The following is a 12,237-nucleotide window of genomic DNA, read 5'->3' as shown; positions in this document are numbered from 1 at the left end:
AAGCTGCTGCAAAAAGCCCCCTATTTTAAGGTGAGGCACACTAAGTGCCATTATACTAGATAAGTAATGAATGAAATACAAAAAAATACTTCAAAATGAGCTACATTAAAGATAAGAGCATTAGTTAAGTAGTTAAAAACAGTCAAACTCTGTTTAAAGAACAGCTACTTTAAAGGCAATTGAATTAAATAAGCAGTAAGGGAAAGCAAAGAGCTGGTCAAACTTTGGCCACACTAAGGGCCAGTGTATTAGATAAGTAGTGAAAAAACTCAAAAACTTACAGCACCTGGTATTCCTAGGCAGTCTCCCATCCAAGTACTAACTAGGCCCAACTCTGCTTAGCTTCTGAGATCAGGCGTGAACAGGGTGGTATGGCCGTAAGCGAAAGCTGCTGCAAAAAGCCCCCTATTTTAAGGTGAGGCACACTAAGTGCCATTATACTAGATAAGTAATGAATGAAATACAAAAAATACTTCAAAATGAGCTACATTAAAGATAAGAGCATTAGTTAAGTAGTTAAAAACAGTCAAACTCTGTTTAAAGAACAGCTACTTTAAAGGCAATTGAATTAAATAAGCAGTAAGGGAAAGCAAAGAGCTGGTCAAACTTTGGCCACACTAAGGGCCAGTGTATTAGATAAGTAGTGAAAAAACTCAAAAACTTACAGCACCTGGTATTCCTAGGCAGTCTCCCATCCAAGTACTAACTAGGCCCAACTCTGCTTAGCTTCTGAGATCAGACGAGATCAGGCGTGAACAGGGTGTGTATGCGTCCGTAAGCAAAAGCTGTTGCAAAAAGCCCCCTATTTTAATGTGAGGCACACTAAGTGCCATTATACTAGATAAGTAATGAATGAAATACAAAAAAATACTTCAAAATGAGCTACATTAAAGATAAGAGCATTAGTTAAGTAGTTAAAAACAGTCAAACTCTTTTTAAAGAACAGCTACTTTAAAGGCAATTGAATTAAATAAGCAGTAAGGGAAAGCAAAGAGCTGGTCAAACTTTGGCCACACTAAGGGCCAGTGTATTAGATAAGTAGTGAAAAAACTCAAAAACTTTCAGCACCTGGTATTCCTAGGCAGTCTCCCATCCAAGTACTAACTAGGCCCAACTCTGCTTAGCTTCTGAGATCAGACAAGATCAGGCGTGAACAGGGTGGGATGGCCGTAAGCAAAAGCTGCTGCAAAAAGGCCCCTATTTTAAGGTGAGGCACACTAAGTGCCGTTATACTAGATAAGTAATGAATGAAATACAAAAAAATACTTCAAAATGAGCTACATTAAAGATAAGAGCATTAGTTAAGTAGTTAAAAACAGTCAAACTCTGTTTAAAGAACAGCTACTTTAAAGGCAATTGAATTAAATAAGCAGTAAGGGAAAGCAAAGAGCTGGTCAAACTTTGGCCACACTAAGGGCCAGTGTATTAGATAAGTAGTGAAAAAACTCAAAAACTTACAGCACCTGGTATTCCTAGGCAGTCTCCCATCCAAGTACTAACTAGGCCCATCTCAGCTTAGCTTCTGAGATCAGACGAGATCAGGCGTGAACAGGGTGGGATGGCCGTGCTAAAGCTGCTGCAAAAGCCCCTATTTTAAGGTGAGGCACACTAAGTGCCATTATACTAGATAAGTAATGAATGAAATACAAAAAAATACTTCAAAATGAGCTACATTAAAGATAAGAGCATTAGTTAAGTAGTTAAAAAGAGTCAAACTCTGTTTAAAGAACAGCTACTTTAAAGGCAATTGAATTAAGCAGTAAAGGAAATCAAAGAGCTGGTCAAACTTTGGCCACACTAAGGGCCAGTGTATTAGATAAGTAGTGAAAAAACTCAAAAACTTACAGCACCTGGTATTCCTAGGCAGTCTCCCATCCAAGTACTAACTAGGCCCAACTCTGCTTAGCTTCTGAGATCAGACGAGATCAGGCGTGAACAGGGTGGTATGGCCGTAAGCGAAAGCTGCTGCAAAAAGCCCCCTATTTTAAGGTGAGGCACACTAAGTGCCATTATACTAGATAAGTAATGAATGAAATACAAAAAAATACTTCAAAATGAGCTACATTAAAGATAAGAGCATTAGTTAAGTAGTTAAAAACAGTCAAACTCTGTTTAAAGAACAGCTACTTTAAAGGCAATTGAATTAAATAAGCAGTAAGCGAAAGCAAAGAGCTGGTCAAACTTTGGCCACACTAAGGGCCAGTGTATTAGATAAGTAGTGAAAAAACTCAAAAACTTATAGCACCTGGTATTCCTAGGCAGTCTCCCATCCAAGTACTAATTAGACCCAACTCTGCTTAGCTTCTGAGATCAGACGAGATCAGGCGTGAACAGGGTGGTATGGCCGTAAGCGAAAGCTGCTGCAAAAAGCCCCCTATTTTAAGGTGAGGCACACTAAGTGCCATTATACTAGATAAGTAATGAATGAAATACAAAAAAATACTTCAAAATGAGCTACATTAAAGATAAGAGCATTAGTTAAGTAGTTAAAAACAGTCAAACTCTGTTTAAAGAACAGCTACTTTAAAGGCAATTGAATTAGATAAGCAGTAAGGGAAAGCAAAGAGCTGGTCAAACTTTGGCCACACTAAGGGCCAGTGTATTAGATAAGTAGTGAAAAAACTCAAAAACTTACAGCACCTGGTATTCCTAGGCAGTCTCCCATCCAAGTACTAACTAGGCCCAACTCTGCTTAGCTTCTGAGATCAGACGAGATCAGGCGTGAACAGGGTGGTATGTCCGTAAGCGAAAGCTGTTGCAAAAAGCCCCCTATTTTAAGGTGATGCACACTAAGTGCCATTATACTAGATAAGTAATGAATGAAATACAAAAAAATACTTCAAAATGAGCTACATTAAAGATAAGAGCATTAGTTAAGTAGTTAAAAACAGTCAAACTCTGTTTAAAGAACAGCTACTTTAAAGGCAATTGAATTAAATAAGCAGTAAGGGAAAGCAAAGAGCTGGTCAAACTTTGGCCACACTAAGGGCCAGTGTATTAGATAAGTAGTGAAAAAACTCAAAAACTTACAGCACCTGGTATTCCTAGGCAGTCTCCCATCCAAGTACTAACTAGGCCCAACTCTGCTTAGCTTCTGAGATCAGACGAGATCAGGCATGAACAGGGTGGTATGGCCGTGGCGAAAGCTGGTGCAAAAAGCCCCTATTTTAAGGTGAGGCACACTAAGTGCCATTATACTAGATAAGTAATGAATGAAATACAAAAAAATACTTCAAAATGAGCTACATTAAAGATAAGAGCATTAGTTAAGTAGTTAAAAACAGTCAAACTCTGTTTAAAGAACAACTACTTTAAAGGCAATTGAATTAAATAAGCAGTAAGGGAAAGCAAAGAGCTGGTCAAACTTTGGCCACACTAAGGGCCAGTGTATTAGATAAGTAGTGAAAAAACTCAAAAACTTACAGCACCTGGTATTCCTAGGCAGTCTCCCATCCAAGTACTAACTAGGCCCAACTCTGCATAGCTTCTGAGATCAGACGAGATCAGGCGTGAACAGGGTGGTATGGCCGTAAGCGAAAGCTGCTGCAAAAGCCCCTATTTTAAGGTGAGGCCCACTAAGTGCCATTATACTAGATAAGTAATGAATGAAATACAAAAAATACTTCAAAATGAGCTACATTAAAGATAAGAGCATTAGTTAAGTAGTTAAAAACAGTCAAACTCTGTTTAAAGAACAGCTACTTTAAAGGCAATTGAATTAAATAAGCAGTAAGGGAAAGCAAAGAGCTGGTCAAACTTTGGCCACACTAAGGGCCAGTGTATTAGATAAGTAGTGAAAAACTCAAAACTTACAGCACCTGGTATTCCTAGGAGTCTCCCATCCAAGTACTAACTAGGCCCAACTCTGCTTTGCTTCTGAGATCAGATCAGCGAGATCAGGCGTGAATTTTTTTTTTTTTTTTTTATTAAAATATTTTTCAATCAATCAAATACAATAAAAACATACTTTCTCTTGTACAATATCCACATCACATATCTCATAATTTCATACATTATTTAAACAAATTCTTCGCTCTCCGGTAGCTCCACATAAAATCTTTAAAACACGATAGACATTTCGTGTAAAAACAACATAAAATGCATCTAGGATTTTTCACTTTTAAAATACACATACAATTTGTCCATATATATTTCAGTTTTCCTTTTAAAGACAGTCCAAACATCCAAAACAATTTGTTCCTTTTTGGCCACAATTCTCCTCTCCCATATTGCACTTTTCATTAACATCACAAACAGATTAATAAAGGCTTTGTTTTTACACTTCTTTTCCCATCCAAACATCAACACTCTGTTCCATTCCATTCCATTTTCATCCCATTCTTCAGTCAAGTCTTTGATTAAACATTTACATTTCCTTAAAAATGCCTCCAGTTCCTTACAATATAAAAACAGATGTAAAATCCCCTCTTCTTTTTCTTTGCACACTTTGCACATTGCATGTTGTTCCATCCCTATTTTTTGTAAAATAACTTCAGTAAAAACAACTTTGTGTCTTATAAAATACTCCAAACATTCCAACTTTGTTTCGACACACTTCCCCCTCATGTTTCTCCATATACATTCTTCTTTTAGATTGTTGAATTTTTCCACCCAGTACTTATTTACAGTTGGCTCTTTAAAAACACCATCTCTAAAAACACAATAAAACATTTTTACAGTACATCCCTTAAAATCATAAAATTTTTCACCCAGTTTCACATTAAAATGTTCCTCTGTTTGCTCTTCTTCCGTACTCTCTATTCTTTTAATCCACTCTTTAGGTATTGCTTTTTTAAGGATTTCATATTTGTTTGTTATTTCTTGTTTGCTATATTCTTCTTTTGCTTCATCCATTGCATCCACAATATATTGTATTGGTAAAAAACCCTCTTTAAATTCATACAAGACATCTCTCACTCTTGTTATCCCCACTTCCATCCATTTCTTAAAAATAGTTCTTTGTCTTGTTTTAAAATGTTGTTATTTAAGAACAGGGGTTGATTTAAAATGTTTTCTCTTCTTTGAGGGTTGTATACAATTTTACTTAAAAATTTTCCCCAGGCACTAAACATTTCTCTGTAAAACTCAGGTAATCCTTCTGTCATCCAAATTTTTGTTTTCATCCATAAAATACCATCCCCCATGTTAAAATTCCCACATTTGTTTAAAAAGTATTTCATTGTTTTTTCCACTCAAATTTGCTCTCTTCTTGTAGGTATTTCTTTACTATTTTAACTCTCAAAGCATTTTTTCTCTGTTCTACATCCATTAAACCTAATCCCCCCTTTTCCACCGCCCCTAAAATCGTATTATATGCTATTCTTGCTGGTTTTCCCTCCCATAAAAAGTCAAGAAAACATTTCTTCAACCTCTTTTCTGTCCACAAAGGCATCTCAGATACATTTAAAACATACCACAGCTTAGAAACCATTAAAACATTCAATATTAAAACCTTCCCTTTTAAGTTTAGTGTTCTCAGTTTCCAAAAGTTTAACCTTCTCTCTATTTCTGTTACTAGTTCCTCCCACATTTCATCTCTTACTTTTCTCTCATTTTTCCCCATTAAAATTCCTAAAATCTTAATTTGTTCCACTTCCTTGAAGTTAAAACAATCCGTTAAAATCATAGCTTTCCCAAATCTGATATATACTGTTTTCTCCTCATTTATTTTACTCCCAGATCCTTTACAAAATTCTTTTACAACATTCATAACTTCTTTGACACTATCCTTTCCTTTTACAATTATCGTTGTGTCATCAGCATATTGATAAACCTTCCCTTCATTGTTTTCGTCAATTTCTATACCTATTATTCCTTCTTTTTGTTTTATAGCCAGTCCCAATGGTTCTGATACAAGTGAATAAAGTAAAGCTGAAAGCGGACAACCCTGCCTAATTGATCTTGTGATTTTAAAACAGTCTGTTAAAAACCCATTACATTTTATCCTTGTTAAAGCACCCTTGTATAAAATCTCTATCCATTTGATAAAATTCCCCCAAAACCAAAACTCCTTAAAACCTCAAATAAATACCTGTGTTCACCCTATCAAAAGCTTTTTCAAAGTCCAAACTAATTATATATCCATCTTCACCTTTATCCTTCATGTACCATATTGTATCTCTTATACTCATTTTTATGTCATCTATATCCCTTCCTTTCACTCCGTATGCTTGGTTTGTTTCAATTATGCTTGGCATAACTTCCTTTAATCTGTTTGCTAAAACCTTGGCTAAAATTTTAAGATCCGTGTTCAACATTGTAATTGGCCTATAGTTTTTAAATCTATTTTTCACCCTTCCTTTTATATACCAGCTTCATTAACCCCATCCTCGTTCTTTCATTAATTTCTTCTTTTTCAAAAATTTCTTTAAAAACCTCATTTAAAATCTTTGTTAAAACCCCTTTAAAACATACATAAAATTCAGTTCCCAAACCGTCTATTCCCGGACTCTTTTTTTATTCAGTTCATTTATTGCTCTTTCGATCTCTTCTTCTCTGATTACTTGGTCACAATCTTTTTTATCTTCCTCACTTACTTTTGCTTTTATCTGATTCAGCAGTTTCTTTTTTTCCTTCTCTTCCACGCCCCTTGCACTAAACAGATCCTCATAAAAATCCTTTATTTCTTTTAAAATATTTTCATTACCTTCTACAATTTCTCCATTTTCCCTCGTATTTCCTTTATAATATCAGCTTTCCCTTTCTTTTTCCAAATCAAAAAAGAATTTTGTGCATTTTCACCCTCCACAAGATATTTAGCTTTGCTTCTTAACCTCGCCCCTCATATTCTTTTTCTTCTATTTCTTTCAGTCTTCCCTCCATTTCCTTTATCTTTAGTATGTCTTTATTTTCTTTATTCAATTCAATTTCCAAACTCTTCTTTATTTCTCTTTCTTTGAACCTTTTGCATTTCCTCAAAAAGTACTACAATATTTGATTGAAAATTTTTTGATTAAAAATTTGACATTCTCCACCAGATTCTCTTATCCTCTGTATACATTTCATTTTCCTTTTCCTTTTCAATGACCTCTTTAACCTTCAAAACATAGTCTTCATTCTTTAAAATCTCTGTATTTAAAATCCATACTCCCGGACCCCTTTGCATGTTGCTCCAATCTATTTTAAAACGTAAAAACTTATGATCACTAAAACTGGTTTCTTCATATCTGATTTTTTCAATAAAATTCCCTACATTTCTTGTACATAACACATAATCAATTCTTGTTTTACAAATAAAGTTCCCTACTATTTGCCTTCTTGAAAACTCCTTTTTTCCTCCATTCATTTCCCTCCACACATCTATTAAGTTATTTTCTCTCATCAGTTCCTTTAATTCATTTCTCCTGTGTCTGATTTAAAAACCATTCCCTCCGCCATATCCTGCTTGCTAAAAACAGTATTAAAATCCCCCATCATTATTATTTCTTTATACTTCTTTACAATATTTCTTAAAACATTAAAAAACTCTTTCTTTTCTTTCTCTTCTGTTGGTGCGTGTACATTGGCTAAAATCAGTTCACGTCCTTCACAATTTACTTCAACCACCATACATTTCCCCATCTTATCTTTATACACTACATTGCTTGAATTAAAAACATTTTTTCTCATTAAAAAAGCCACTCCTCTTCCAAGCCTTCCATCTCCATTGTTATACAAAATATCTCCATCCCATTTCTTTTTATAGTCCACCATCACACTCTCTTTCCAATTTGTTTCTTGCAAAACGATAACATCTTCTCCTTTACATTTTTCTTTCACTCTTTCAAACTTTCTCATGTCCATCAGTCCCCTTGCATTAAAAGTAACACAACTAAAAACCATTAAAAAAAAGAAAAATAAATACTTAAAAACCATTATTCTCCATCTTCTCCCTCCAGCCCTCTTAACGCTTCATACCTGTTTGCACTTGTCATTATTTTTTTCCTTGCATTTTCCACGTTTGGTTTTACCTTTATTGTTCTCCTTCTTATTTGTCCTCTCTCCCCTCTGTCTTTTCCCATACTGTTTGTCCTTGTTTCTTCTTCACTGTCCATTTCTTTGCTTTGAACTTCTATTCCTTGTCCATCTCTCTCCACATCATCTAGAAAAGTTTTAAAACTGTCCGCTATTTCCATTTCCGTCCACTGAGTGTCCTGTTCTGTTGTCTGTTCCTTGTCTTTGTCATTCTCTTTTTCTCCTTCACGTTCCTCTATGTTGTCTGATTCCTCTTCTGTTTCTTTTTGTTGTAGTCCTTCTTCCTCTTGTTCTTCATCAATTTGTCTTTCCTCCTCGTTGTTTCCTTCATGCACCTGTCCGCCCATCCGATCTTCCCTACCTCCTTCCTCTCCCTCCATCCAACATTCACATTTATTTAAAACTCCATGACACTCCGGGCATCTGACAGCATTGCAATCTCTTGCAAAATGTCCCCTCTCCTCGCACTTATAGCACTTAAAATCTGGGCATTCTTTAAGCAGGTGTCCTGGGCTCATGCACAGCCTACAGGTCTTCACCTGATGGCTGTGCATCACCCTAAAATACTGCGGCCCCTCGGCTGTTTCCAACTTTGTGCTATATGGCAGCGATGTCACTTCTTTGGGAATCTAACTTTTAGGAACCTTGTTCCGTCCTCAATGTCAGTGCCCGGGTAGCATCTTCTTTTAACATTTGACATGGGATTAACTCCCCATCCTTCCAATTTCCCTAAAATTTTATTATCATCAAGATAGACGGGCAGGTGCATGAAGGAAACAACGTAATCTCTATTTTGCAATTTTTTTATCTCGCAGTTCACCCCTTTTATTAAAGTCCATCAGTCAATTCCTCACATGCTTCTTCCTTTTCCATTGTAAGTTCATATTCTTTTCCTTGCCTTGGTCTTAACGCCAAAATATTCCCATTTCCACATTTATCCGTCACACGCTTTTATAATATCCACAGCTCTCACCTCACTTACATTCTCCACATTCACAATCACAGTCGCCTCCTTTAAATATCTTCTTCTGCCAAACTTGTCTCTTGTGTCTAGGTTTTTTCCATGTTCTTCTCGTTGTCGGTAATCCAGACCAGTGTCGTTTGTCATACGTGTCTCGCCATCCAGTCCAGTGTCGTTTGCCGTGCCTCTTCCTCGTGCCAGTCCAGTGTCGTTTGCCATGCTTGTTCCTCGTGCCAGTCCAATATCGTTTCCCATGCTTCTTCCTCGTGCCAGTCCAGAGTCGTTTGCCATGCTTGTTCCTCGTGCCAGTCCAGTGTCGTTTGCCGTTAATCCGTCCATTGAAAAAAAGGAAAAAAGAGAAAAATAAAAAGGCGTAACCACCCTCCAGCAAGCAAAAATGCTGCTGTTGGGTGGTTTTATAACTGAAAAAAACAAACAAAAAACTAACTTTAACTAAAGAAAAAAGCAAAATACAAAGACAAAAAATTAACACAAAATGGAGGAGAGCCTTCCTCTCCCTACTGCAGCCAACAACTTCCTGTGTGCTCTCTAGCGCCAACAGGGTGGTATGTCCGTAAGCGAAAGCTGTTGCAAAAAGCCCCCTATTTTAAGGTGAGGCACACTAAGTGCCATTATACTAGATAAGTAATGAATGAAATACAAAAAAATACTTCAAAATGAGCTACATTAAAGATAAGAGCATTAGTTAAGTAGTTAAAAACAGTCAAACTCTGTTTAAAGAACAGCTACTTTAAAGGCAATTGAATTAAATAAGCAGTAAGGGAAAGCAAAGAGCTGGTCAAACTTTGGCCACACTAAGGGCCAGTGTATTAGATAAGTAGTGAAAAAACTCAAAAACTTACAGCACCTGGTATTCCTAGGCAGTCTCCCATCCAAGTACTAACTAGGCCCAACTCTGCTTAGCTTCTGAGATCAGGCGAGATCAGGCGTGAACAGGGTGGGATGGCCGTAGCTAAAGCTGCTGCAAAAGCCCCTATTTTTAAGGTGAGGCACACTAAGTGCCATTATACTAGATAAGTAATGAATGAAATACAAAAAAATACTTCAAAATGAGCTACATTAAAGATAAGAGCATTAGTTAAGTAGTTAAAAACAGTCAAACTCTGTTTAAAGAACAGCTACTTTAAAGGCAATTGAATTAAATAAGCAGTAAGGGAAAGCAAAGAGCTGGTCAAACTTTGGCCACACTAAGGGCCTGTGTATTAGATAAGTAGTGAAAAACTCAAAAACTTACAGCACCTGGTATTCCTAGGCAGTCTCCCATCCAAGTACTAACTAGGCCCAACTCTGTAGCTTCTGAGATCAGGCGAGATCAGGCGTGAACAGGGTGGTATGGCCGTAAGCAAAAGCTGCTGCAAAAAGCCCCTATTTTAAGGTGAGGCACACTAAGTGCCATTATACTAGATAAGTAATGAATGAAATACAAAAAAATACTTCAAAATGAGCTACATTAAAGATAAGAGCATTAGTTAAGTAGTTAAAAACAGTCAAACTCTGTTTAAAGAACAGCTACTTTAAAGGCAATTGAATTAAATAAGCAGTAAGGGAAAGCAAAGAGCTGGTCAAACTTTGGCCACACTAAGGGCCAGTGTATTAGATAAGTAGTGAAAAAACTCAAAACTTACAGCACCTGGTATTCCTAGGCAGTCTCCCATCCAAGTACTAACTAGGCCCAACTCTGCTTAGCTTCTGAGATCAGACGAGATCAGGCGTGAACAGGGTGGTATGGCGTAAGCGAAAGCTGCTGCAAAAAGCCCCTATTTTAAGGTGAGGCACACTAAGTGCCATTATACTAGATAAGTAATGAATGAAATACAAAAAAATACTTCAAAATGAGCTACATTAAAGATAAGAGCATTAGTTAAGTAGTTAAAAACAGTCAAACTCTGTTTAAAGAACAGCTACTTTAAAGGCAATTGAATTAAATAAGCAGTAAGGAAAGCAAAGAGCTGGTCAAACTTTGGCCACACTAAGGGCCAGTGTATTAGATAAGTAGTGAAAAAACTCAAAAACTTACAGCACCTGGTATTCCTAGGCAGTCTCCCATCCAAGTACTAACTAGGCCCAACTCTGTAGCTTCTGAGATCAGGCGAGATCAGGCGTGAACAGGAGGGTGGTATGGCCGTGTGAAAGCTGCTGCAAAAGCCCCCTATTTTTAAGGTGAGGTACACTAAGTGCCATTATACTAGATAAGTAATGAATGAAATACAAAAAAATACTTCAAAATGAGCTACATTAAAGATAAGAGCATTAGTTAAGTAGTTAAAAACAGTCAAACTCTGTTTAAAGAACAGCTACTTTAAAGGCAATTGAATTAAATAAGCAGTAAGGGAAAGCAAAAGAGCTGGTCAAACTTTGGCCACACTAAGGGCCAGTGTATTAGATAAGTAGTGTGAAAAACTCAAAACTTACAGCACCTGGTATTCCTAGGCAGTCTCCCATCCAAGTACTAACTAGGCCCAACTCTGCTTAGCTTCTGAGATCAGGCGAGATCAGGCGAGAACAGGGTGGGATGGCCGTAAGCTAAAGCTGCTGCAAAAAGCCCCTATTTTAAGGTGAGGCACACTAAGTGCCATTATACTAGATAAGTAATGAATGAAATACAAAAAATACTTCAAAATGAGCTACATTAAAGATAAGAGCATTAGTTAAGTAGTTAAAAACAGTCAAACTCTGTTTAAAGAACAGCTACTTTAAAGGCAATTGAATTAAATAAGCAGTAAGGAAAGCAAAGAGCTGGTCAAACTTTGGCCACACTAAGAGCCAGTGTATTAGATAAGTAGTGAAAAACTCAAAACTTACAGCACCTGGTATTCCTAGGCAGTCTCCCATCCAAGTACTAACTAGGCCCAACTCTGCTTAGCTTCTGAGATCAGACGAGATCAGGCGTGAACAGGGTGGTATGGCCGTGGTGAAAGCTGCTGCAAAAGCCCCTATTTTAAGGTGAGGCACACTAAGTGCCATTATACTAGATAAGTAATGAATGAAATACAAAAAATACTTCAAAATGAGCTACATTAAAGATAGAGCATTAGTTAAGTAGTTAAAAACAGTCAAACTCTGTTTAAAGAACAGCTACTTTAAAGGCAATTGAATTAAATAAGCAGTAAGGAGAGGAAAGCAAAGAGCTGGTCAAACTTTGGCCACACTAAGGACCAGTGTATTAGATAAGTAGTGAAAAAACTCAAAAACTTACAGCACCTGGTATTCCTAGGCAGTCTCCCATCCAAGTACTAACTAGGCCCAACTCTGCACACAGCTTCTGAGATCAGAGCGAGATCGAGGCGTGAACAGGGTGGGAT

General features: G+C 36.9%; 1 protein-coding gene, 1 non-coding gene and 13 pseudogenes across 2 annotated transcripts in view; 1 reads left to right on the top strand and 14 right to left on the bottom strand.

Moving 5' to 3' along the window:
* sdk2b (sidekick cell adhesion molecule 2b) overlaps positions 1-12,237 on the top strand; it is a 314,896-nt gene that overhangs the window by 261,393 nt on the left and 41,266 nt on the right.
* Positions 275-383, bottom strand: LOC122355922 (annotated as a pseudogene).
* Positions 659-780, bottom strand: LOC122355927 (annotated as a pseudogene).
* Positions 1,057-1,175, bottom strand: LOC122355912 (annotated as a pseudogene).
* Positions 1,452-1,570, bottom strand: LOC122355926 (annotated as a pseudogene).
* LOC122355898 lies at positions 1,839-1,957 on the bottom strand. Its single transcript, XR_006252261.1, has one exon. It is a non-coding gene; the product is annotated as a 5S ribosomal RNA (ribosomal RNA).
* Positions 2,234-2,352, bottom strand: LOC122355903 (annotated as a pseudogene).
* On the bottom strand, positions 2,629-2,747 carry LOC122355891 (annotated as a pseudogene).
* On the bottom strand, positions 3,024-3,142 carry LOC122355917 (annotated as a pseudogene).
* On the bottom strand, positions 3,417-3,535 carry LOC122355894 (annotated as a pseudogene).
* On the bottom strand, positions 9,771-9,889 carry LOC122355914 (annotated as a pseudogene).
* On the bottom strand, positions 10,163-10,279 carry LOC122355918 (annotated as a pseudogene).
* Positions 10,554-10,671, bottom strand: LOC122355907 (annotated as a pseudogene).
* Positions 11,341-11,459, bottom strand: LOC122355906 (annotated as a pseudogene).
* Positions 11,731-11,848, bottom strand: LOC122355909 (annotated as a pseudogene).

This window comes from Puntigrus tetrazona, chromosome 12, assembly GCF_018831695.1.
Source record: "Puntigrus tetrazona isolate hp1 chromosome 12, ASM1883169v1, whole genome shotgun sequence".
Taxonomy (NCBI): Eukaryota; Metazoa; Chordata; class Actinopteri; order Cypriniformes; family Cyprinidae; genus Puntigrus; species Puntigrus tetrazona.
This window is presented reverse-complemented; position numbering and strand designations above follow the sequence as displayed.